This window comes from Chiloscyllium punctatum, chromosome 7 (assembly GCF_047496795.1).
Source record: "Chiloscyllium punctatum isolate Juve2018m chromosome 7, sChiPun1.3, whole genome shotgun sequence".
NCBI lineage: Eukaryota > Metazoa > Chordata > Chondrichthyes > Orectolobiformes > Hemiscylliidae > Chiloscyllium > Chiloscyllium punctatum.
Window position 1 is genome coordinate 34,084,464 of NC_092745.1, and position 27,427 is coordinate 34,111,890.

General features: G+C 46.4%; 1 pseudogene; it reads left to right on the forward strand.

Annotated features, from left to right (window-relative positions):
- The first annotated feature begins 1,785 nt into the window (after nt 1-1,785).
- Nucleotides 1,786-26,291, forward strand: LOC140479535 (immunoglobulin kappa light chain-like; annotated as a pseudogene).
- Nucleotides 26,292-27,427: the final 1,136 nt, after the last annotated feature.

Sequence of the window (27,427 nt, forward strand, 5' to 3'; positions counted from 1 at the left end):
TGGCTACAGTACATTCACTTGCTTCTTCCACGTCATTGATAAATATTGTAAACATTTGTGGCCCCAGCATTGATCCCTGTGGAATGCCACTGGTCACAGGTCACCAACCTGAAAAGGAATCCCCTTATCCCCAGTCCGTGTTTCCTGCCTATTTGCCAATTCTCTATCCATGCCGATATACTACCTTGAACTCCATGAGCTCTTATGATTTAATTTTCTGTGAGGTACGTGTTGAACACCTTCTGGAAGTCCAATCACAAACATCTAATGGATCCCCTCTACCCACTCTGGTGGGTCTTTCATGATAAACTCTAACAAATTAGTCAGCCTTAATATTTTGTTTATTATTGCTGTTCCTTAATGATTGATTCTAAAATTTTTCAAACAACAAATGTTTGTGAAATTAGCCTCTGGTTCCTCCCATTTTAGTCAATTAATAATAAGAATACATTCCTATCCACTCTATCTCTGCCCCTCACAATCTTATACCTCTCTACCAGGTTCCCTCTCAACCTTCACTGCTCCAAGGAAAACAACCCCAGCCCGTCCAATCTTTCCTCATAGCTCAGACCCTCCAGGCCAGGCAGCATCCTGGAAAATCTCCTCTGCACCCTCTGGAGTACCATCACACCCTTCCCATAATGTGGGGACCAGAACTACACACAATACTCCAGTTGTGGCCTAACCAGTGTTTTATGCAGTTCCAGCATACCCCTCCCCGCTCTTGTATTCTAAGAAAGGTAAGTATCCCATTTGTCTTCTGAGCCACCGTATCTCCCTGTCCCCCGATCTTCAGTACAATTTTGAGTCCTCACTCTCTGCCATAAACTTTACCCTTTTACCTTCTCCAAACCTGTCCATCCCTTGACATCCAGGCTTCTCTGGCCTTGTTGGTCCCACCCTTCATTTTTACAGTAACATGTTCACCCTGCACTCGCACTATTTCCTTTCAGAAAGACTCCCACTGCTCTGATATAGATTTTCCTACAAGGATCTGCTCCCAGTCCACTTCAGCTAGCTCCTGCTTCATCATTGGCTCTGGCACTACATGGAGGCCAGACCAGATAAGGATGGCAGATTTCCTTCCGTAAAGGACATTAGTGACCCTGATGGGTTTTTATGACGTTTGTCAATGATTTCATGGTCATCACTGGATTTATCGCGTCTTACAGCTGAAAAAGATCCTTTTGGTCCATTATCAAGCAGTTGCCTCCACTCATCCCACTCTATGCGTGTGAGAGTGTGAGAGAGTCTGGGAGAGTATGCGTGTATGTATTTGTGCATGTGTGTGTGTGTGTGTGTGTGTGTGTGTGTATGAATCTGTGTGAAAGCGTGTGACTGTGTGAATGTGTGTGTGAGAGAGAGAGAGAGAGTGTGAGCAAGAGAGAGAGAGAGAGACCCCCACCTTCTCCATTTTGTTTGCTCCATTACTTATGTCACCGTTCATCGCCTGTTCCACAAGTCACAGTAATGACAAATGGCTCCATCTCTGACCCATTCCCCATTGGGACTGGGACAAGCAGGGCTGTGTCATCGCCCCAACACTGTTCTCGATCTACCTCACCGCAATGCTTCAGCTCACCGCTGACAAGCTCCTTGCTGGGGTGGAGCTAACTTACAGAACCATGTTGGAAATTATTCAACATCTGCTGCCTTCAAGCCAAAACCAAAGTCAACCCAACCAGTGTGATTGAGCTGCAATATGCAGATGATGCTTGTGTGTGTGCAATCTCAGAGAATGTATTCCAGACCATTGTCAGCATCTTTACTGAGTCATATGAGAGCATGGGCCTCACCCTGAACATCCACAAGATGAAGGTCCTAAACCAACCTGACCCGATCATGAAGGTCCATGAGGAGGCCTCAGAGAAACTTGAATACTTCCAAAACCTCAGAAGTCTTCAGTTGGCCAAAGCAGCTGTTGATGAAGAGATCCAGCATCACCCCCAATGTGTTAGAGCAGCCTTCAGCCACCTGAAGAAAAGGGTGTTCGAGGACAACAGCATCAGATCCAACACCAAGCTCATGGTTTACAGAGCCGTGGTGGTTCCCACCCTCCAATATGTCTCTGAGACATGGACTGACAGAGCAAGCACCTCAAGGCACCAGAGTAGTATCACCAATGCTGCCTGCACAAGATCCTGTGAGTCAGCAGGGAAGACAGATGCATTAGCACCAGTTAGTCCTCAAAAAGGCCAACATCCCCAGCATTGAGGCACTGACCACCCTTGATTGGCCACAATGGGCTGGACATGTCATCTGCATGACTTACACAAGCCCCCCCAAGCAGGTGCTTTACTCCCAGCTTTGAAATGGCAGGCAAGCCCCAGGTGGACAGAGGAAGCGGTTCAGGGATACCCTCAGGGCCTCATTGGCAAAGTGTGGCATTCCCAGAGATACCTGGGATTCACTGGCCCAAAACTGTCTAAAGTGGAGGAGGAGCATCGAGCATCGTGAGGCTCACCACCGGGAAAAAAATGGAAGCTAGCTGAAAACAGCGAAAGGAATACACTGCCTCACCAATGTCCCATCTACCCCTTCCCATGATCACCACCTACCCCACATATAGCAGAACCTGCTGTAGCCAAATCAGTCTGTCCAGCCACATATGGACTCACCCTGAAGGTGGAAGAGAGTCATCCTTGTCTGCGAGGGACCACTGTCAATGTTGATGTCTTTTGTGTGTATGTGTGTGTGTGTGTGTTGAAACTGTCTGAGTGATTCCAGGATTCAGACCTGAGAATATTACTTCAAGTATGGGAATTTGAGTTCAGAACATATTCCACTGATCTCTGGAACAGGAGGAGGCCTTTCAGGTCATTCACTGGGAAAGTGACTAGAATAATGACACATCTCTGAGAATCACCTTAATAACTGTTTTATTGAAGCTTTCAAGAATTCTGTGTTGATTGACACAATGCTCTGGTTTGGGCTTTGCTGTCTGTACAAACCATCTGTAATGTCTTTGCTGCAATGGTTCACATTTACATCATCAAACTTACACTCAAAATATCCCATCATTATTCTCCATGGGATTTACTGGAATTGGCTCAAATGGTATCCCAGTAGCTCAAATGGATGGAGAGATGGAGCTCAGAGAGATAGACAGACAGAGAGAGAGAGAGAGAGAGAGAGAGAGAGAGATTATGTCTCCAAAGAACAGGTCCACTCTGGATCAGAGGAAATCTTGGGTTAGGTATTGGGAGTGAGTGGGACTGCTGGATCTGAGAGGGGGAAAAGGTAACAATGAGAATCCAATCAGACAGAGCCTTGTCAGGGAGAGAGGGTGGGAGGGGGTGTAGGCACTGGGCACAGTAAACCAACTCATGGTGTCCAAGAGGCCGAGTGGGCAGTTTCTGGTGAGAAACTGAAGCTTCTGCAACTTCTCCTGGCTTCCAGCTCCATCATTAAATCAGGAGCAGTTTCAATAGAGGAACCCCATTTCTCATCAACACACACCGACACCATCATCAGAACCAAAGGAATAGGGACAGCAGGAGGCCATTCTGTCTCTCACTCCCTCCCTCTCTCTCTCTCTCTCTCTCTCTCCCCCTGGCCCTCCCTCTGTCTTGGTGCTGACTTTTACCTCTGAAGGGGTTTTCTGGGAGTCAGTGTTTCATAGAAGGGGCTGGGTCTCATGCTTTATGATGCCGTAGTGTTCATGAGTGTGGTGGGGGAGGGGATTCAGGCACTGTGCTTTGATGTCAGGCAGTGATGCCTGTCCCAGTGTATCAGACTGTGATGCTGTTGTTTGCTGGCACTGACATTATGATATTGATTGCAATGTCACTCAGTGTGACAGGAGGTTACATGGCTTGATCAGTGGTGAGGGAAAAACAGACTGAACAACGAGCTGCAATTATCAGTCACTGTTGAAACCCTTCACATAGCCCTCACTTCTAGAAACTTCGTCACCAAAGATTCTTTCAGCTCCTTCATGACAGCCCTGGAGCTGAAAAGGGAGAAAGAGAAAGACATCTTTTCAAGAGGCTCCTGGACACAATTGTGGGATATAGGTAAATTAATGTTACTTCTGCAATTCTGCAATTCCATCTTACAAAGTAAAATGAATTCATACCAGTGTGTAATTATTTTAGCCAAGAGCTGAGTCAACAAGAATGGAAACGATGTGGAGGAAATATATAATTGTTTTTGTATTAGCTAAAACTGTATGTCAGAAGGTAGACATTATGGGCAAGTAGATAAGATGTTGTGAGGGGATGAAGTTAGGCTAGATACGCCTGTACAAACAGTAGACATAAACATGTGCTTCCCACTTTTACAAAAACACAGGAACAAACCCCAATTAAAAGGGTTATAGGGATCAGAACGGCCTCGGGAAAGGCACAGATGAAGGGGGTAGATAATGATGAAGAAAGAATATGCCGAACAATGACCTATAGCAGGATAAGGTCAAACAGCCTTGTGAGACCAGAAATAAGCATTTTATCACAGACAAGGCCGGATAAGGCAAGAGGTAAACAGGGGTAATGGGGGCCGGTCTTATGGAAGTGGACGATGTAAACAGGGGAGGGAGCAGTGTAAAACAATAGACATCAAATCATATAAATGTTGTGTATGAATTGAATTTGGTGTGTATGTCCCTTGCCTTGAAGACAGTGGCCATCACACCCACTTGCAAGCGTAAAATAAATGACAGTACTGATTCAGATCTTGTCTCGGACTGAAATTATTGAAGTGAGTGGGCTTTGTTTCTCACACAATGTACCCTGTGTATTCCCCATTAATGACAGGCCATCTGTCCACATTGAACTCATCGTTGAAGCTGCAGCCCAGCTGATCACATTAACTTCCAGAAGGCATTCAAGAAAATTTATAATGTTATAATGAGAACAAAAAGATGGAAGAATAATTAAATATATATTCAGGATTTTTGTACACAAAGGAAGACTCGAAAACATTCCCAAATTGTTGTGTTCACTGGGTCTAGACCAGGGGTGGGGAACCTGCGGCTTTAAGGCTGCATGTGGCCTTCTAGGCCATTGTGTGTGGCCTTTTGAATGAATCCAAATTTTGCAGAAAAAATCTTTTTTTTTTAGTAATATGTATTTTTCATCCTTCATTATTTTTATTTTAATCTTAAAATGAATGTATTTAAAATACCAGAGAGTAAAAGAAAGTTCAACAAAATAATCCTCACAGACTGACCGCCACAATTAAAAAAATGTGAATTTTCAAGAATATATAATTGAAGTTTCTTGGATGCAGCCTTATTAGATTACAACTAACATAATGCAGCATTCCGACATGAAAAGGTTCCCCACCTCTGGTCTAGAGCGAGGGCGGAACAGTTTTTAAAGGTAAATGGATTTGGAAAAATTGATGGGATTAAAGTTTGATAATCGACATACTAGGTGTTCAGGAAATGGCTCAAAAACTTTGGAAACATTGGTGATCATCTTCCAAGATTCTATTGATTCTGGAACAATTCCTTCAGATTGGAGAGTTGCTGATGTAACCCCACTCTTAAAGTGGGAGGGAGAGAGAAAACAGGGAATTTTAGATCAGTCAGCCTGGTGTTGGTATTGGGGAAAATACTTGTGTCTGTTATAAAAGATGTAATAGCTGAGCACATGGAAAACAGTGACAGGATTGAACAGAGTCAGCATGGATTGTGGGAAGGGAAATCATACTTATCAAATCAACTGGAATTGTTTGAGGATGTAAGGAATGGATTTAACAAGGTGAAGCTCGTAGTTATTTTTTCTTTATTCATTCATGGGAAGAGGGTCTCACTGCATAGGCAGCCTTATTGCCCAGAGGGCAGTTAAACGTCAACCATATTGTTGTGGGTCTGGAGTCACATGTTGTCCAAACCAGGTAAGGATGGCAGTTTCCTTCCCTAAAGGACATCAGTGAACCAGATGGGTTTTTCCAACAATCAACAGTGGATGCATGGTCATTATTAGATTCTTAATTCTGGATTAATGTGCTTCATTTACACTTTCAAAAGGTTTCTGATAAATCCCACAAAAGAGGATAGCATATAAATTAAGGCTCATGGGATTGTGGGCAGTGTATTGACATGGATAGAGAACTGATTGCAGACAGGAAACAAAGTCATGGAGTCATTGAGTCCTACAGCACGGAGACAGGCCCTTCAGCGTAAACTAGCCCACACCGACCAAAATGTCGGACCACACTAACACAATTTCCCTGTACTTGGTCCATATCCTTCTTAACCTTTTCCACCCATGTATTTGGCCAAATGCCTTTTAAATATTGTTAATGTACCCGCCTCAATCACTTCTGCTGGTAGCTCATTCCATACGTGTACCACCCTCTGTGTAACAAAGTGCCCCTCAGATTCCCTTTTATTCTTTCCCCTCTAAACTTAAACTGATGCCTTCTCGTCCTTTATTTACAAACCCTGGGAAAAAGATTGAGTGCATTCACCCTATCCATCCCTCTCATGATCTGAGACACTGCAAGAAGGTTCCCCCTCAGTCTCCCATGCTCGAAAGAAAAAGGTCCTAGCTTGTCCAACCTCTCCCTATAACTCAGACCCTTGAGTTCTGGCAACATTCTTGTAAATTTCTCCTGCACTCTTTTCCAGTTTAATAACATCTTTCCTATAACAAGGTGACCAAAACTGAACACAATACTCCAAGTGTGGCCTCACCAACTTCTACAGTGAATGTCCTGACTGATGAAGGTCAGTGTGTCAAAAGCCTTCATCACTGTCCTATCTAACAGTGACTCCACTTCCAGAGAACCATGCACCTGAATTCCAAGGTCCCTCTGCTCCACTACACTCCTTCAGGCCCTAGCATTCACCATGAAACCCCTCCCTTGATTTGACTTTCCAAAATCCAAGACCTCACACTTATCTATATTAAACTCCATTAGCCATTTCTCGGCCCACTTCCCCAGCTGATCAAAGTCCTGCTGCAATTTCTAATAACCTTCCTCACTGTCCACGATACCGCCTATTTCAGTGTAATTTGGAAATTTATGAATCAAGCCCTGTACATTCTCATCCAAATCATTGATATAGATGTAACGTAGGAATAAACGGGCCTTTTTCTGAAAGGGCTGGATGAGCACAGGTCTGGATACCAGCTACTCATATGATATGTTAATGATTCAGATGATGGAATTAAGATTAATATCTTCGAGGAGAAAGTGAGGACTGTAGATGCTGGAGATCAGAGCTGAAAATGTGTTGATGGAAAAGCGCAGCAGGTCAGTCAGCATCCAAGGAGCAGGAGAATTTGAAAAGGGATGAACTCTGATTTCTCCAGTTTCCTCATTTCCCTTCCTCCCACCTTGTCTCAGTCAAATCCCTCGCACTCAGCACCACCTTCCTAACCTGCAATCTTCTTCCTGACCTCTCTGCCCCCACCCCCACTCTGGCCTATCACCCTCACCTTGACCTCCTTCCACCTATCGCATTTCCAACGCCCCTCCTCCAAGTCCCTCCTCCCTACCTTTTATCTTAGCCTGCTGGACACACTTTCCTCATTCCTGAAGAAGGGCTCATGCCCGAAACGTCGATTGTCCTGCTTCTTGGATGCTGCCTGACCTGCTGCGCTGAAGGTTAATATCTCCAGGTCAGCAGATGACACAAAGCTGGTGAAGAGGGGGAGCTATCAGGAGGATGCAGAGGTGCTTCTGTGTGATTTGGATGAGTTGAGTAAGTCACAGTTGAAATATAATGTGGATAAATATGAAGTTACCCAGTTTAGTATCAACAACAGGAATGCAGATTATTATCTGAATGGGGTTAGACTGAGAATGGAAAGGTGCTACACAAGTCGCTAAAAGTAAGCATTGCAGGAGAAGCAAGTAGTGAAGAAAGCCAATGGTATTGAGGTCTTCATAGCGATAGGATTCAAGTACAGGAGCAGAGGTGTCTTGCTGCAATTTTGCAGGGCTCTAGTGAGATCACACCTGGAGTATTCCATTAAAATTGGCTCAGTGACAGGAGACAGAGCAAAGAGGCAGAAAGTTGTTTGTGTGACTGGATCCAGTGTGCAGTGGGATACCACAGGGATCACTGCTTGGTCTCTTATTATTTGTGATACTTAGAAACAATGTGGATGAGAATGTGATGGTGTAAGGGGTGGGGTTAGTGAATGAAAATGAGTTTGTATATGACATGAAGATTGGTGGATGGTTAACAGTGAGGAAGAAGGTGTTAGGTTACAGGAGGATGTAAGTGGATTGGTCAAATAGGCAGAGCAAAGGCAGATGGGATTTAACCGTACTAAATGTGAGGTGAACCGCTGTGGAAGACACAACAGGTTAACAGGGCAGGAATGAAGACATATCGGACACTTACCTTTATCATTTTAGGGGTGGGTGATAAAAACAGGGAGGTTATACTGGAACTGTTCAGAACTTAGGTGAGGCCAGAGCTGAAGTACTGTGTGCAATTCTGGTCTCCACACTATAAGAAGGATGTGAATTTACTGGAGGGGCTACAGATGAGATTAACCAGGAAGTTGCCTGGGATGGAGCATTTCAATGATGAAGCAGAGAAGGTTGAGGGAGTCCCTGAGAAAGCTGTTTAAAGTTATGAGGGGAATGTACAGGGTGGATAAAATGTTCTCCTGAGGCAGAGAGATAATAACATGGTGGCACACATTCAATGTGAAAGGCAGGAGCTTCAGAGGGGATTTGAGGAGCATATTTTTCACCCAGAACATGGTGACCATCTGAATACGTTGACAGGGAGGATAGTTGTGGTAGGAAACCTCATAAGCTTAGGATGAACACTGAAATGTCATAGCATTCAAGGCTAAGGGCCTAATATTGGAAAGCGGGACTCATGCAGGTTTAATGTTGTTGGCTGTTACAGGTTCAATGGGCTGAAGGGCCTCTTCTGTACTGTGATTTTATGATTCTATTATGTGCAGTTTTGGTCCCCTTATTTGAGGAAGAATGATCTGGCTGTGGAGGGAGAGCAGGGAAGGGTTTGAGAACATGGGTGAGAATTTGAAAATCGAAGTGTTGCTAGACCGGGAGCCAATGGAGGTCAGCGAGCATGGGGGATTAGGGCGGGGGATGGTGATGTGGAGCTTAGATCAGCCTCAAAGATGAGGTCAAGGTTGTAACGAGTCTGTTTGAGCAGCAGACAGTGCTCAGGGAGAGGGATGGAGTTTGTGCCGGGAGCTGAAGAGGATGGCTTTGATCTTCCCAATGTGTTTCCCAGTGAGCCTGGCTCCTCAGTCCTGACTGCTCTTAGCTGCTGTGATTGTCACTGATTGGACACTTATTATTAGAGATTTTGACCACAGCAAAAAGCCCCAGAGTAAAAAATAACTGCAAAGACTGTCAGCTCGCAAGGTTGAAACTTCACCAAAAGAGGAAGTGAAAGAAGGAGCTCGGAGCAGCTGGCTGTTTGTTACTGAGATGAGAGAAAACTGTGAACCATCTGCATTCCCTGGAATCTGACAGCAAATAAGAATATAAGGACTAGGATCCTGAGTGTAATGATGGTAAAAGTGTCAGTCTCTCTCTCACAAACACACACTCAAAGATCAAAAACAGAATCCAGCAGCAGCTCTGTCTCCAAACTGTGAAGTCGACACAGAATTTTTCTCTCAGTTTTCAACTGGCAGGATAGACCAAGCAGGGGAGGCAACACAGTGATGTGTACAGTCAGAAGGGAGTTGCCCTGGGAGTCCTCACTATTAACTATGGAACCCATGAAGCCTCATGACAGCAGGTCAAACATGGAGAAGGAAACCTCCTGCTGATTACCCCATAGCATCCCCCTATCCTCCAACCTCAACTGAGCAGTCAGTCCTCCTCCATGTTGAATAATACTTGGAGGGATCACTGAGGGTGGGAAGGATGCAACATATACCCTGAGTAAGGGACTTCAAAGTCCACCATCAAGAGCTGCTCAGAAGCATCACTACTGAGCAAGCTGGTCACGTTCGACCTGATCCAGCTGCTAGACTGGACATGGGGCGGGTGGTGAGGAAACCAACAAGAGGGAAAAACATACTCACTATCACCCTCACCAATCTGTCTGCTGCTGGTGTATCTGTCCATGACAGTATCAGTAAGAGCGACTACTGCACAGTCTGTATGGAGACAAAATCCCATCTTCACATTGAGATTACCTTACATTTTGTTGGCGAGGAGATACACGATGTCAGGAAGAACTTTGTTTTCAGCAGCAATTGGTAATGACTTGGAAATTAGTGCCCATTCAGGTGAGGCAGGTGAAGACACTCAGTTATTACAATGACAGATTGGATGGGCTCCTGATGGAAATAAACCTGCAAGGCTCTGGGGGCTGAGGAGGGGAGGGGGTGGGACTGACTGGATTGCTCCATGAAATGACAGCATTTCCCTGACAGGCTGAATGTTCTCCCCCTGTGCTGGAAATAGGTCTCACTCAATGAAGGGTTCACAATTAGAGAGATTGGATGCAGTAAATATGGGACAAATTGTTTCTCCAGGCAGGAGGGTCAGTAACCAGAGGGCACACATTTCAGAAAGGGTCTGAAGGACAAGGGAGAAGATAGGAACATTTTTATCCAGCGAGTTCATGATGACGGTCTGCAAGGTGAGTGGAAGTGGATTCAACAGCAACTTTCAAAAAGGGCATTTGGAGAAATAGCTGAAAAGGAAACAATTGCAGGGTTATACAGGAAGGGCTGGGTAAATGGGGCTCATTGGACTAATTTGACTAACAGGCACAATCGGCCCAGTGACCTCTGTCTGTGCTGTATAAGAGCTTACACACACTTCGTCTCACCTTTACACAAAGACTGGGAGAAACAGACAACCCAGTTTACAGAAGAGTGTTGTCTCATGCAAAACGCTCTTGAACTAACTCAGGGAACAGGCCAGACTAGATTTACTGATGAGGAATAAGTCAGCAAATCAATGGTAAGAGAAGAGCGAGGGAGGTCAGAGAGGACGCTGTCGGGGTCTGAAGGCTCTGCTGTCAATGGTGGGATGGAGGTAGCAGCAATGGGCCGGAGACCAGAGATGGAAGGAGGAGGGAGGGAATGTGAGTCTGCAGCAGGACACAGTGTGAGGGAGGAGGGAGGCCATGGAGGTAATTGTCTGGCAGTGAGGCCAGGAGCAGGGGTCAGTGAGGTCATGGGGAGGAGGGCAGTGAGCTCAGGGATCACTCTGCAATGGCATTTGGTGTGAGACAGGGAAGGGACCACTCCATTTCAGACAAGCTGGGGTTCATGGATAGAGGAAGCTGGGAGAAACGTCGGAATCATGGAGTCAGGAGGTGGGATGAGCGGGTGTAAGAGTCTCTGTGGTCTAGGGGCTGATGTCGTGCAGAGACAGACAATGTTGTGAAGATGGAAATAAGAGGCCTATATGATGGAGAGGATGTGAGGTTTGCAACTCAGTTACTGGACAGTCGAGTGGGAAGCAGGCTCATGTTTATTGGTGAAGGATTCACATCCATTGGTGAGGAAGAACAGTGGGAGATTTCCCCTGAATTTAACTATATCCCCCCAGGGAGCAGGGTGGAAAGGGAGAAGGGCAGGGAGAGACAGAGTGAGGTACAGAGGGAGAGTGAGCAGGAGACTGTTAGTGACATAGAAAGAGAGAGAGAAGGCATTTAACTGCTGCACCAGGACTCTGTGTCCCAATGTCGAGCAGTAACATGGGGTGTAGAGATCAGTTCGAGAATGATAGGAGATGGAGGGTGGGAGAGAGGAGTGAGTAGGCAGAGGGACAGGCATCGAGAGAAACAGGAATGAGGGAGAGCTCTCTTGAATAACAGAGAGAGAGAGAGTGAAAGAGTTTGGAGTATAGAGAGAGAGAGTTAGAGAAAGAGAGAGAGAGAGAGAGATAGGGAGTGAGACAGAGTTTGGGAAAGGGACAGTGAAGGAATCATAAGTAGAGAGGAAGGTGGAGATGGATAGAGAGATAAAGAGCCAGACAGCTGGAGTGGGAGAGTTAAAGGCTTGAGAGTCTTTTTCTGTTGGTCAAAGTATACCGAATGGTTTTGTCACAGTGGTCAATGCTGGACCCTCAACTGTTTCCAATTTCAATCAATGAGTTGGATGAAGTGGGAGGAAAGGAAATTGTCGACAAGACAGAGACAATTTGGAAAGTAAGTTGTGATGCAGTCTAAAGGAGGCTACAAAAAAGTTAAATGAGTGGGCAAAGGTATGACAAATGGAGAATAATTTGGTAAAATGTGGAATTAGGAGAAAGTGAGGACTGCAGATGCTGGAGATCAGAAATGAAAGTGTGGTGCTGAAAAGGCACAGCAGGTCAGGCAGCTTCCCAGGAGCAGGAGAATCAATGTTTTAGGCATATGTCCTTTATTAGGAATGAGGCTATCGACGTTTTGGGATTAATCCCATCATCAGGAATGAGGGCTGATTCTTGATGAAGGGCTTATGCCCTAAACATTGATTTTCCTGCTCCTTGGATGCTGCCTGACGTGCTGTGCTTTTCTAGCACTACACTCTCGACTAAAATGTGGAATTGTCCATGAAAAAGAAGAGATGATAAAGGAGGGATGAAAAAGAAGCATATTATCGAAATGGGGAGAGATTGCAGAGTTCGGAGATGCAAAGGAATTTGGATATCTCAGTGCACGAATCACAAAACAGTCATGAACAGGCACTGCAAGTCATCAGGGAAGTTCAGAGAATGTTTTCATTTATCACGTGGGGAATTGAATACAAAAGTTGGGCAGTTCTATTTCAGTTCTACAGGAAACTAATGAGCCCACATCTGGAGGACTGTGCATAGCCTTGGACTCCTTATTTCAGGAAGGATGGAAATGTGTTGGGAACAGTTCAGAGGAGGTTTCCCAGATTAATCCTTGGAATGAGTGTGGATTCCGACTGATGAGGAAAGATCAGACAGACTGGGATTGTATCCGTTAGAGTTTCAAAGAGCAAGAGGTGACTTGATTGAAATTTCGAACATACTGAGAGGCCGAGATGTTGTGCATGTGGAGAGGACATTTTCCCCTATGGAAGATACCAGAACTGGGCTAGTATCACACTCACATTCACTCCATCACCGTCACCCTGGCCCCATTGTCAACAGAAATGAAGCAAAGGAATTTCTCTCAAAGGATTGTGAGAGTGTGGAATTGTTCTTCCAGGACCTTTTCAGGAAGAGAGTTGTTGACCATTTTTACAGTAGATTATTGTCAACCAAGGGGGTGAGAAGTGATAAGGTGAGAGGGGGCTGTGGGTTTGAGGTTACAATTAGATCAGCTGCCAGCTTATTGTCTGGTGGAACAGTATCTAGAACTCAGTGCCATTCTCTGGCTCCTAATTCATATCTTTACATTTTCATCTGAGGGAGAGCAAAACAAGGAGAGAGAGAAAGAGAGAAGAGGGAGAGGGAGGGACAGAGAGAGAAAAGAGAGAGAGAGGAAGAGAGAGAGATAGGACAGAGTTAGGGAGAGAGGTGGAGAGTGACAGAAAAAGAGAACATGGTGGAGCATGAAAGGATGAGATGGGGAAACGCATGGTGAAACAGAGAGAGAGAGAAAACAGAGAGAAAGAGAAAGAGATGGAGAAAAAGAAAGGCAAGTATACAAAAGGAGAGCTGGATAGTGATAAATAGAGAGACATAAATTCAGAAGGACAGATGTAGAGAGAGGCAGACAGAGACAGAGAGTGAAGGAGGCTCTGTCACTGATACAGATGGACAGGTGGAAAGGTTTACAGAGATGGTGAAAGACAGGAAAGAGAGAGATGGTAGAGCAGTGTGGCTGAGTGACAGAGAGAGTCATGGAGATCTGCAGCACAGAAAATGGCCCTTCGGCCCATTGAATCTACACCAGTTAAAACCAGCACCTGCCTATTCTAATCCCATTTCCCAGCACATGGCCCATAGCCTTGAATGCCTTAACATCATCTCAGTAATTAGCACTGCTGCCTCACAGCACCAGGGTCCCAGGTTCGATTCCAGCCTTGGCCGACTGTTTGTGTGGAGTTTACACATTCTCCCCGTGTCTGCGTGGATTTCCTCTGGGTGCTCCGGTTTCCTCCCACAGTCCAAGGATGTGCAGGTTATGTGAATTGGCCATGTTAAATTGTCCCGTAGTGTTAGGTGCATTAGTCAGGGGTGAATGTAGGGGAATGGGTCTGGATGGGTTGCTCTTCGGAGGGTCAGTGTGGACTTGTTGGGCCGAAGGGCCTGTTTCTACACTGTAGGGAATCAAATCTAATCATCGGAACACATCTAAATACTTCTTCAAGGTTTTGAAGGTTTCTGCCTCTCTCCAGATTGAACCCTTTGGGTTAAAAGGTTTTTTTTTCATGTCCCATGTTAACCTTCTGCTCCTTACCTTAAACCCATGCCCAGGTCAATGATCCCTCCATCAAGGGGAAAGGTTTCTTCCTGTCTATCTTGTCCTTGCTCCTCATAATTTTCTACATCTCAATCATGTCCCCTCTCAATCTCCTCTGCTCCAAGGAAAACAGCCCTAATCTGTCCAATCTCTCTCCATAGTAGACAGGGCGGTTGGGAAAGCTTCACTAGGCTTGTCTCCATTGCTCAGACCTTTGAGTATCGGAGTTGGGATGTCATATTGAGGTTGTATAGGCCGTTGGTGAGACCTCTTCTGGAGTACTGCATTCAGGAGGACATTATTAAGCTGGAGAGGGTTCAGAAAAGATTCACCAGGATGTTGTTGAGAATGTCGCGTTTGACTTATAAATAGAGGCTGAATAGGATGGGACTTCGTTCATGGGAGCATAGGAGGCTGAGGGGTGACATCATAGAGACAGGAAGAGAGAGTGACAGGGAGAGAGATAGGGAGAGAGGTGGAGAGTGACAGAAAAAGAGAAACGGTGGGGGGGGGGGGGGTAAAGGGATGAGATGGGAAGATGCTTGGAGAGACAGACAGAGAGAGAGAGAAAAAAACAGACAGAAAGAGAAAGAGATGGAGAAAAAGAAAGGAAAGTATACAAAAGGAGAGCTGGATCGTGATAAATTCATAGACATATATTCAGAAGGACAGATAGAGAGAGACAGACAGAGAGTGAAGGAGGCTCTGTCACTGATATTTCGGCCCATTGAATCTTAACCAGTTAAAACCAACACCTTCCTTTTCTAATTCCATTTCCCAGTGCTTGGCCCACAGCATAGAGGTTTATAAAATCAGGAGGGGTGGAGATGAGGTGAATGGCAGGTGACTCAGGACATATTTTTAAGTTGAGAGGAGAAAGGTTTAAAAAAGACACGAGAGACAAGTTTTTTTACTCAGGGGGTGGTTCCTGAGTGGAATAACTTCCAGAGGAGCTGGTGGATGCAGGTATAGTTACAACATTTAGAAGATATTTGCATAGGTACTTAAATAAGCAATGTTTGGAGGGATAAGGGCCAATAGCAGTGAGGTGGGACTAGCTTTAGTTTGGGAACATGGTCGGTGTGGACTGGTTGGACGGAAGGGTCTGCTTCCTTGCTGTTTTCCTCTATGACTCAAGAAACTGAAATTCTCCAGCCCAGGCTCCATCCTGGTAAATCGCCTCTACATCCTCTCCAGTGCTATCACATCCCCGCTGTAATGTGAATTCCTGGATTGCACACAATTCCTGGATTGGTTAGGGCCCTGGCTGTGGCCCTAACCAATATCTTATACAGATCCAACATAACGTCCCTGCTTTTAAAACTCTATACCTTGATTAGAAAAAGTAAGTATCCCTATTCCTTGGTGCCTACTTTATCTGCTTGTCCTGAAGGGACCTGTGCATACTCACAGCAAGATCCTATTGTCATCAGGTTCTGCAGTCCTAGGGTCCTACTGTCCTCGTGTCCTACTATCCAAGGGTCCTACTGTCCAAGGATCCTACTGATGTAGGGTCCTACAGTCCTTGGGTCCTACTCTCCATCATGTATTCCCTTGCCTTGTTTGTCCTGCCCAAGTACATCACCTCACATTTATTCAGATTGAGTTCCATTTGCCGCTGATCAGCTCATTTAACCAGTCCATCTCTATCCTCCTGTAATCGAAGGCTATCCTCTTCACTATCTATCACCGATTAATATTTGTATCATCTGCGAACTTACGAAACCTCCTTCATGCAAGTCTAAATCATTGGTATAAACCACAAACAGCTAAAGCCCCAACACTGACCCCGTGGGACCGCACTGGGCACAGACGCTCAGTCAGAAAAACAGCCCTCATCCCTTACCCTCTGCTTCCTTACTCTCAGCAAATTCTGATACCAATTTGTCAAGATTCCTTGGACACAGAGAGGGTGAGAGACAGAGAGTGACAGTGAGTGAGAAAGGAGAGTGCGTGAGAGAGGGGATAGACAGAGTGTGACAGTGGGTGAGAAAGGACAGTGTGAGAAAAAGAGAGGAAAGGAGATTGTGAGGGATACAGGGGTGGTGACGGCCTATTCGTATTGTCGTAACACCATTAATCCAGGGACACTGGGAATGCTCTGAGGAACATATTCTGCCTCAGCTGGTGGTGGAATTTGAAATCAATTAAAAAGAAATCTGGAATGAAGAGTCTCATGGTGACCACAAACACACCAAAAAAACCCATCGGATTCAGAAATGTCAATGAGGAAAGGAAATGGCCTTTCTTGCCTCGTCTGGACTACATGTGACTCCAGACCCAGAACAATGTGCATGACTGTGACCTGCCCGCTCGGCAACTAGGAGTTAGCAATGAATGTTGGCTCAGCTAGTAATGCCAAAACCTGAAAATAAATTTAACAACTTAAAAATCTGCTCAAGATCTCGAAAATTTAAAATTGTGAGCAAATGAGTGAGTGAGTGCGAGAGAGAAGAGGAAGTGTGAAGGGCTACGTGGCTCTCTGCCTGATGCCATTTACATACTGAGGAACACCCAGTCAGACTCTCACAGGCTGCAGCTTTATAAAGCAGAGCCCAGTGAAGGGAGACTTTATCAGGAACCAGGCACAGGGACAGGAGCACACACCATGATTTCACACATCCAGCTGATCTGGCCCCTGGCATTCTGCATCGCAGGTACAAACCTCTCTCCTTCCAACTTGAATCTTTAGCTGCTCTCCATTTCACTTCAATTCCACTGACTTGTGATTGAAGGGAAAATGCTGAAACCAGAGGAATGCTCGGTGTCTCCAACAATCTCTCATTTGACAGGCTCTTTCTGTGACAGGTCTGACTTTACTGTATTTCTCTCTGACCCCTCAGGTATCAGTGGGGACATCACCATGAGCCAGTCTCCCCCGGTGCTGTCAGTGGGACTGGGCCAGACCACAACCATCACCTGTACGGCCAGTCAATCTGTTAGCAAGTGGGTTAGCTGGTACCAGCAACGAGAAGGACAGAAACCCTCTCTCCTGATCTATGATGCAACAACTCGATTCACAGGAGTCTCCGATCGATTCACCGGCAGTGGATCAGGGACCAGTTTCACCCTGACAATCAGCAACGTTCAGAATGAGGATGTCGCTGACTATTACTGTATGCAACATAATAGCAACCCTTTACGTTCGGTAAAGGAACCAAGCTCCGACTGAGTAAGTAAACCTCAATCCTCTGTTATTAACCCTGTTAATACTGAAATACACTTTCTAAAATACAGTTGCTGAATTGTTGAAGGTGTTAGTCGGGAGCTGCAGTGAATGAAATGGTTGATTGAGGAGCACTGTCTAACAGGGTGTCTAGCTGTATTTCTTTAGTTCCATTGCCCCCTTTAAGCAGCAAGATATAAGTCAGTCAGTTTTACTCACCGTGTGGAGGAGCTCTGTCCATTTGCAGCCTGTGGTCCCATTTCTGCAGCATGGACTGAAATCAGTGAGTAGCCTCCTGCCAGTCTCAGTGTGACAGACACGGGCAGAGTTTGATGTGAGCTCTGGCTCCCTGTCCCAGTCTCTGATCTCACTGACCTCAGCAGCAGCAGCAGCAGCAGCACAGTGAGACACCGAGCTCCCACCTCCCCCAAATTTAACTCTGCTCAATCACACAATCACAGAATTGTTACAGTGCACAAGGAGACCATTCCACCCATCCTGTCTAGACCAGCTCTCTGAATGAGCAATTCACTGAGTGTCATTCTCCTGCTTTCTCCTTGTCACTCTACACATTGTTCCTTTTGAAATAACAGTCTCATTCCCTTTGGAATGTTTCAATTGAAGCTGCCTCCACCACACTCTCAGGCAGTGCATTCCACACTCTAACCACTCACTGGCTGAAAATGCTCTTCCCTATCTCACTTTTGCTTCTTTTACCAACTAACTTCAAGCTGTGGTCTCTTGCTCTCAATCCTTTAACGAGTGGACACATTTTAGAGTCATAGAGTCACGTAGATGTGCTGCATGGAAACAGACACTTTGGTCCAACTTGTCCATGCTGACCAGATATCCCACCTAATCTAGTCCCACTTGCCAATACTTGGCCCATATCTGTCTTTAAAAAAAAAAGTGAGAACTGCAGATGCGAGAAATCAGTCTAGATTAGAGTGGTGCTGAAAAAGCACAGCAGGCCAGGCAGCATCCGAGGAGCAGGAAAATCGACATTTCAGGCAAAAGCCCTTCATCAGGACCTCAGCACATATCCCTCTAAACCCTTCCTATTTATATATCCATCCAGATACCTTTTAAATGCTGGGATTGTTCCAGCCTCCACCACTTCCTCTGGCAGCTCATCCCATATATGCACTACCCTCTGTATGAAAAGGTTGCCCCTTAGGTCTCTTTTATATCTTTCCCCTCTCACCCTAAACCGATGCTGTCTAGTTCTGGACTCCCTCCTCCACCCCAGGGAAAAGACCTTGTCTATTTACCTTACCCATGCCCCTCATGATTTTATAAACCTCTATAAGGTCCCCCCCCCACCTCAGCCTACGACGCTCCAGTGAAAACAGCCCCGGCCTATTCAGCCTCTCCCTCGAGCTCAAATCCTCTAACCCCGGTCACATCCGTGTAGATCTTTTCTGAATCCTTTCAAGTTTTATAACATCCTTCTGATCAGAAGGAGACCAGAATTGCACGCAATATTATATTTTCTCCCTATTTACTTTGTCCAGACCCCTCCTGATGTTGAATTCCTCCATCAAATCTCCCCTCAGCCTTCTCTTCTCCAAGTAAGACAGTCCCAGCTTCTCCAGTCTCTCTTCATCACGAATGTACCTCATCCCCAAACCTTCCTTGAGTATATTCTTTGTTCTCTCTGCGAAATATTAACATCCTTCCTGATTAATTAACCTAATCTATGCTCCCTAGTCTGATTTGGCCATATCCTTCATAACCTTTCCTATTCATGTTCCTGTCCAAATGTCTTTTAAATGTTGTAAATGTACTGACCTCGACCAGTTGCTCTGGCAGCTCGGTTCATGCTTGCAGCACTATCTGTACGAAAATGCTGCCCCTCAGATCCTTTTCAATCTTTCCCCTCTCACCTTAAACCTATGCCTTCCAGTTTTGGACACCCCTATCCCATGGAAAAGACCTTCGCTATTCACCTTATCTCTGCCCCTCATGATTTTATAAACTACTGAAGGATCACCCCTCGGCCCCTTACACTTCAGAGAAACAAGTCCCAGCCTAATCAGCCCCTCCTTCTGACTCAAACTTTCCAGTTTCGGTAACATCCTTTTTCCAGTTTGATAATATAGTTCCTGTCGCAAGGCAACAGAATTGTATGCAGTACTCCAGATATGGCCCTCCCAATGTCGTGTACAGCTTTGGTATGATGTCCCTACTCCTGTACTCAATGTTCTGACCGATTAAGGCAAGCGTGCTCATTACCTGCTTCACCACCCTGCCATTCCTTGGTCCACTGGCCCAGTTGATCAAGCATTCTCAGGTAGCCTTCTTCACTGTCCACTGTGGCACCAATTTTGATGTCATCTGCAATCTTATGGCCCATACCTCTTATATTCTCATCGAAATCATTTATATAAATGACAAACAACAGTGGACCCTGAACAGATTCTTGTGGAACATTGCTTGGTCACAGAGTTCCGATCTGAATAACAATCCTTTACCACCACTCTCTGTCTCCTATTGTCAAGCCAATTTTATATCCAGTTCACTAGCTCTTCCTGAATCCCATGTGATTTAATGATATAATCCTGTCTACCATCTGTCTACCATTCAGATATGTGCCTCTCCATCCTTCCCACTGGTCGGTGACCTAAAGACTGCACTGAATAATCTGACTGCACCTTTTTTTGTTCCTTATTGCGACCAAATTAACTCTGTCCTTGACCCCTCTGAGACATCCTCTTTCTCCAGCTCTGCAGTGGTCTCTTCAACCAATTCCTCCCCACCCCCCCCCCCCCCCCAGCCCTTTTCCTATCTTTATGGAACATCTAATATCCAGGAATTAAGACACAGTCTTGCCCTTCTTTGAGCCCAGTCTCTGTCAGAGTCACTACATCAGATTCCCACATAGCAATCTATTTCTGTAACTCCCCAGTCTTAGTCCCCACTCTGTGCAGTTCCATACATGCACAGTGACCGTGATTTAGACTTTATTACTCTCACCCTCACTCTAACCCTGACGAATAAATTCCAATTCCACATTCTGCTGCTGTCTATCTCTCTCAGGATTCTGTGGACCTTGGTGTTCCTCTCTGCTATCTCCTCCTGGGTCCCACAGCCCTGCCAAGTTAGTTTCAACCCTCTCTAACAGCACCAGCGAATCACTCCACAAAGAACTCTGTCCCAGCTCTGTTCAGGAGCACCCGTCTGGTTTGTACAGGTCCCATTTCCCCCGAGCCAGTCCCAAAAACCTGAGGTCCTCCCTCTTGGATCCTCTTTCCAGCCCTACATTCACCTGTCTTCTCCTTCTCTTTCTATTCTCACTTGTGTCGGGCACAGTTAGTATTCCAGAGATTCCTACTTTTGAGCTCCTACTGCTAATTCCACCCTGAGCTCCCTGACTCCAGGACCACATCCCTTTTCTGCCTCTATCACTGGGACCAATGTGGATCACAACTGTTGATTGTTCCCCCTCTCCCCTCAGGGTGCTCTGCAGCCGCTCAGTGATATCCTTGACCCTGGCACCATGGAGACAGCACACCATCCTGGATTCCCATCTACAGATGCAGAAACACCTATTGATTGCCCTCATTCTCGAATCTCCTCTCAATATCGCTCTTGAGTCTTCCTTGTGCCCCCTGTACAGCTAAGCTCCCCCCCCCCGCCCCCCACCTCCACCCCGTGGTGCCATGGACTTGGCTCTGGCTGCACTCCCCAGATGAACCATCATTCTCATCAGGATTCTGAACTGAATCCCGGTTGGAGAGTGTGATGCACTCGGGGATTCCTGTACTAGCTGCCAGATCCTTTTGGACTGTCTGCTGCTCCCCCATTCCCTCTCTCCCTGCATACTCTGAAGCTGCAGTGTGACCACATCTAGAAATGTGCTCTCCACGGAGCTCTCAGCCTCAGGGACGCTCCACACTGACACCAGCTGCTGCTCAAGCTCCGAAACCTGGAGCTTCAACTGATGTCACTGACCACACTTTCTACACTCACAGCGTCAGGGACCAGGGTTCGATTCCAGCCTCAGGTGACTGTCTTTGTGGAGTTTGTACATTCTCCTCGTGTTTACAAGGGTTTTCTCCAGGTGCTCTTGTGTCCTCCCACATTCCAACGAAGTGCAGGTTAGGTGAATTGATCATGCTAAATTGTCCATAATATTCAGGGGTGTGTTGGATAGGTGCATTAGTCTGGGGAAATGTAGAGTAATAGGGTTGGGTATGCATCTGAGTGGGTTACTCTTCGGAGGGTCGGTGTGGACTAGTTGGACCAATGGCCTATTTCGACTCTGTAGGGATTCTATGGTATTCCAGGAGCTGGGAAGCATTGTGAAGTTCCCACATGGAACAAGATGCAAACTCCTGGTTATCTTTCGGCAAAGGTCGAATGACAATGATGTTCATCAGGGTTCACAATCTAGTACTTTCAGTGTTCCAGGGGAAACGCTCAGTAGCTATCTATTTGGGTTGAGTTCAGGCTGATATTTATCCCCGGAGCAACATCACTAACTTGTGCGTTGATCTCATTGCTGCTTGTGGGATCTTGCTGTATGCGAACTTGCTGCTACATTCCTGACATTACAACAGTGACTGGTTTTCAGAGAAGTCCCTCACTGACTGTAAATATCTTTGGGAGAGGCTGACATATGAAATACTCGATAGAAATATAAGTCTTTCTTTTGTTTGGATGAACTGGGAGCTCCCACAATCTCCGTGTTGATGAGACCTGCCCCAGGAGAACATCCACAGAAAGCTGCCTCCTGTGTGTCTGATGTGTCTGTGTGTCTCTCAGATGTGACTGAGCAGGCAGCAAGGGTTTCAGCAGCAACAAAGATGTTACTCTAGTGCCCCTCCCACTTTCACCCATCGACTTACCAACTCCTTTTGGGGAAAGGGCTCCGCACCTGCTTCAATGTCCCACACTCCACCTCAAGACAATAGACCCCACCAACACCCCCTCCCCCTCCCCACCTCCACAATCATCTGCTCTCCATCTCTCTCCTGAAGGCACTATCTCTGGCTGGGAAACATCTCGAGCCTCCCCAAGTGGACTCATTCCACCAAGTGTGAGGTGGGAGGTGGGGAGCATGGCCGAATATTGGACTGGAAGATGTCAGACGGGCCTCAGTGAGGAGCGCTCTCCCATCAGACTCACAATGTTGTGGCTTCATGTCACACTCCAGAGACTGCGGCTGTACTGTACATTGGTTAGGCCGCTGTTGGAATATTGCGTGCAATTCTGGTCTCCTTCCTATCAGAAAGATGTTGTGAAACTTGAAAGGGTTCAGAAGAAATTTACAAGGATGTTGCCAGGGTTGGAGGATTTGAACTATAGGGAGAGGTTGAATAGGCTGGGGCTGTTTTCCCTGGAGCGTCGGAGGCTGAGGGATGACCTTATAGAGGTTTACAAGATCATGAGGGGCAGCATAGGGTAAATAGACAAAGTCTTTTCCCCGGCGTCGGTGAGTCCAGAACTAGAGGGCATAGGCTTGGGGTGAGAGGGGAAATATATAAAAGAGACCTCAGGGGCAACGTTTTCATGCAGAGGGTGGTAAGTATATGGAATGACCTACCAGAGGAAGTGGTGGAGGCTGGTACAATTGCAACATTTAAAAGGCATCTGGATGGGTATATGAATAGGAAGGGTTTGGAGGGATATAGGCCGGGTGCTGGCAGGTGGGACTAGATTGGGTTGGGATACGTAGTCGACATGGACGAGTTGGACCGAAGGGTCTGTTTCCATGCTGTAATCTCTATGACTATGACTTGAGCCCATCATCCAGGCTGAGAGTGCAGTGCAGTATTGAGGGAGTGCCACACTGTTGGGGGGTCAGCGCTAAGGGAGTGTTACAATGTCAGAGCTTCAGGGCTGTGAGAGTGTTGCACTGTCAGATGAATGTTCTTTCAGATGTGATGATCTGATGTCTGCCCTCTCAAGGGGCTGCAAAAGATCCAATCACATGATGAGACAAAGAGTGGGGTAGCTCCCTCTAGTGTCCTCATCAATATTTATCCCCCAATCAATGTCACTAAAAATCTGATTCTCTGCTCACTCCTGTTTTGCTCTCTGGGATCTTGCACAAATGCAAAAGAGGCTCAAGAGTCATCCTAATGTGGGCAAAAGGTGCTACACGAATGCAAATCTTTATTTGAGGTTGGAGCATCGTATTCCTGACCCTCACCCATTGTCTGTGTGCTCTCACCTTCCAGAGGTCATAGGGTCATTAGGAGCAGTGACCCTGGCTGAACCCAGGACACTGAGACTCTTTACAGCCTCACCCTTGACCTCAGCCCAGTGGTGTGCAGCAAGATTTGAAATGTAATCTATAACCTTCTACACACACACCTAATGTGACTCCGTCCTGAAGTGGGTTGATCCAAGTCTGCTCCAATGCTCTTGAATAAAGTTCTCCCGATATTTGGATGATCGTAGGTTTGTTAAAGAGATATTGAGGCAAAGGACTGAAATCTTGGGACAAGCACATCTGCAGTCCTTACCCAGTCTGATCTACATGTGACTCCAGACCCACAGCAATAAGTTTGACACTTAACTACCCTCTAAAATGGCTGGGCAAGGCCCTTCATTGTAACAATCGCTGGGAAGTCTCAAAAAAGGAATAAAACCTGATGGACTACCTGACGTCGACCTTGGCACCGGAAACAACATCAAACACAGCCACGTCTACCCTGCTCCAATCTCTTTACCAACATCTGGGGGTTCACGCCAAATTCTGGAGAACTGTCAAGGACTTGTCAAGCAACAGGCTGAAACAGTGATACTCACAAAATCATACCTTACAGACAATGTCCCAGATACCAGCTTCATCCTCCCTGTACAACCAGCAAGACCGACCCAGCATACATGTGCAGTCTTTATCATTCCAGGCCTGGATTATAAAACCAGGGAAGATGTGTTCGAGCTGTACAGAACTTTGGCTGGGCCTCAGCTGGAGAAATGTCTGCCGCTCTGGTCACCACACTATGGGAAGGATGTGATTGTACTGGAGGGGGTAGAGAGGAGATTCACCAGGATATTGCCTGGGATGGAGCATTTCATATGTGAGGAGAGGCTGGATAAGCTCGGGTTGTTTTCTTTGTAGCAGAGAAGGTTGAGGGGGTCCCTGATAGAGGTGTCTCCGATTGTAAGGGACATGGACAGGGTGGCACGGTGACTCAGTGGTTAGCACTGCTGCCTCACAGCACCAGGGACCTAGGTTTGATTCCAGCCTCGGGCAACTGTCTGTGTAGAGTTTGTACATTCTCCATGTATCTGCGTGGGTTTCCTACGGGTGCTCCAGTTTCCTCCCACAATCCAAAGATGTGCAGGTTAGGTGAATTGACCATACTTAATTGCCCAAAGTGCTCAGCGATGTGTGGGATAAGTGCATTAGTCAGGGGTAAATGTGGAATAATAGGGTAGGGGAATGGGTCTGGGTGGTTGCTCTTTTGAGGGTTGGTATAGACTTGTAGACCGAACGGCCTGTTCTACACGGTAGGGATTCTATGAGGAATAGAAAGCAGGTGTTCCCCTTCATCGGAGGGTCAATAGCATAATTTCAATGTGAAAGACAGGAGCTTCAGAGGGGATTTGAGGAGGAGTATTTTCACCCAGAGGATGGGGTCTGAAATGCACTGCCTGGGAGGGTAGTTGAGCTGGGCAACCTCACAACCTTTAAAACGAACTTGGCTCAGCACCCAGACTGTATTGTATGATTCTATGAAGCCTCCTACTGATTACTATGTACTGCCCTCCCTCGGCTGATCAATGAGAACAGCACTTGGATGAAGCACTGAGGGTGGTGAGGGCACAGACTGTACTCTGGGTGAGGGACTGAAATATCTACCATCAAAAAGGAATCTCAATAATCAACCATTTGTTTGTTGGGTTTGTTCTGTGTTGGCGACAAATGTTCAATTGGATTATTTTACCAGTTTATGTTTGGAAAGATGAAATCCCTATGATTAGCAAGGATTAAGATTGTTTGTCTTGTCTTTCAGGCCGTGACAACTCTCAGCCCAAGCTGACCCTGCTGCCCCCCTCCCCGGAGCAGGTCAATGCCAAGGGCACTGCCACCCTGGTTTGCCTTGCCAATCACTTCTATCCCGATGAGCTGGAGGTGCAGTGGAAGAAGGACGGTGCAGTCATTTCGGACGGGGTTCAGACCAGCAACTACCTGCGAGCTTCGGACAGCACCTACAGTGTCAGCAGCCTGCTGACCCTCTCTGGGTCTGACTGGGAGTCCAACGCTCGCTTCTCCTGTGCTCTCACCCACGTGACCCTCCCCTCTCCCCTCAGCAAGAGCATCAGGAGATCAGACTGTGTGTAGAATGTTTGAGACAGTCCACAGAAGAGACACAACTTTAATAGAACAGGGCTGAGCTGGCAGGACAAAGGTCATTGTCAGCATTGAATTTCAACTCTCTTCCTTCTCAGGACTGGCTCAGAGACACCTCTGAGGTTCAGGGTGAAGTTATGTCAATGGGACAGTGTAGAGAAAGTTTTACTCTGTATCTACAGCCTGTTGTCCCTATCTAGGGAGTGTTTGATGGGGACAATGTAGACTTACGATGCCAAGTAAAAACTTTTGAAGATGCTGAAGACTGTCAGCTGTACAAAACAATGTGAACCTCAGAATTCTCTGCTTCAGTAAACCTGATCTCCTTCCTGCTCAGCCAGCAGTTCCAATTTAAGGTTTGTCACTGTTTAAAGGGACAGGATTCTCATGCTATTGAGAAAATCTCCACAAGTGTTTTCCTCAAGATCTGTTTTGTGGCTGTGAATTTGTGCAGTTTCCTCTGTCTGGGCTGTTAATTGCAGACTGTTTTCCGTCAATGTTAATCTGGTAAAGATAATAAAGATGAAGAAAGTTCAGTCTCTGTCTGGCTTTGGAAGTGACTCTCACCCACTCAGCTGATTGACTGCATTTCAGCACGTGCTTGTCCTGATGGCTGTTTGGCCTGTCAATCTGACACATCAGCTGAAGATCCAATAATTTCCAAATGATCCCTTCGATCTGGAATCTGTCAAGTTTACCCGATTCCAAACAGAACAGAAACTGAAAGCTGCTGGGGCTCAATCATTACAATCTGAGGCATTCCCTCTTCACTCTGTTGGTCCAGACCCAGCTGGTGGGAGCACACTGTGCCCTCTCTGCTGTTGCTGGGTAATGTTTGAAAAGAGCTGTGGCCAATCACAGACACTGGAGGCTTCAGTCATTACATGCATTTCTCCCACCTTAGCCTGTTGCTCACAGTGACAGCTCAAAACTGAACAGAGTGAGGACTTAGTCCAGAGTGAGGGTCAGCCAGATCTCACAGCATGCATGATCCTGAGTTGGTGTGACTGTTACCCAATGCTGTCTGTCACTGTGGATGTGACTGTTACCCATACTGTCTGTAGGTGTGTGTCTTTGAGTGTGGGGGTGACTGTTATCCAGTACTGTCTCTTGGTGTGTGTCTCTGAGTGTGGTTGTGACTGTTACCCAATACTGTGTCTAGGTGTGCGCCTCTGTGTGTGGGTGTGAGACTGTTACCCAGTACTGTCTGTCCGTGCATGTCTCTGAGTGTGGGTGTGACTGTTACCCAGTACTGTCTATAGCTGTGTGTCTCAAAGTGTGGGTGTGACTGTTACCCAGTACTGCCTGTAGGTGTGTGTCTGAGTGTGGGTGTGACTGTTACCCAGTACTGCCTGTAGGTGTGTGTCTCTGAGTGTGGGTGTGACTGTTACCCAGTACTGCCTGTAGGTGTGTGTCTCTGAGTGTGGGTGTGAGACTGTTACCTAGTACTGTCTGTCCGTGCATGTCTCTGAGTGTGGGTGTGACTGTTAACCAGTACTGCCTGTAGGTGTGTGTCTCTGAGTGTGGGCGTGACTGTTACACAGTACTGTCTATAGGTGTGTGTCTTTGAATGTGGGTGTGACTTACCCAGTATTGCCTGTAGGTGTGTGTCTCTGAGTGTGGGTGTGACTGTTACCCAGTACTTCCCGTAGGTGTGTGTCTCTGAGTGTGG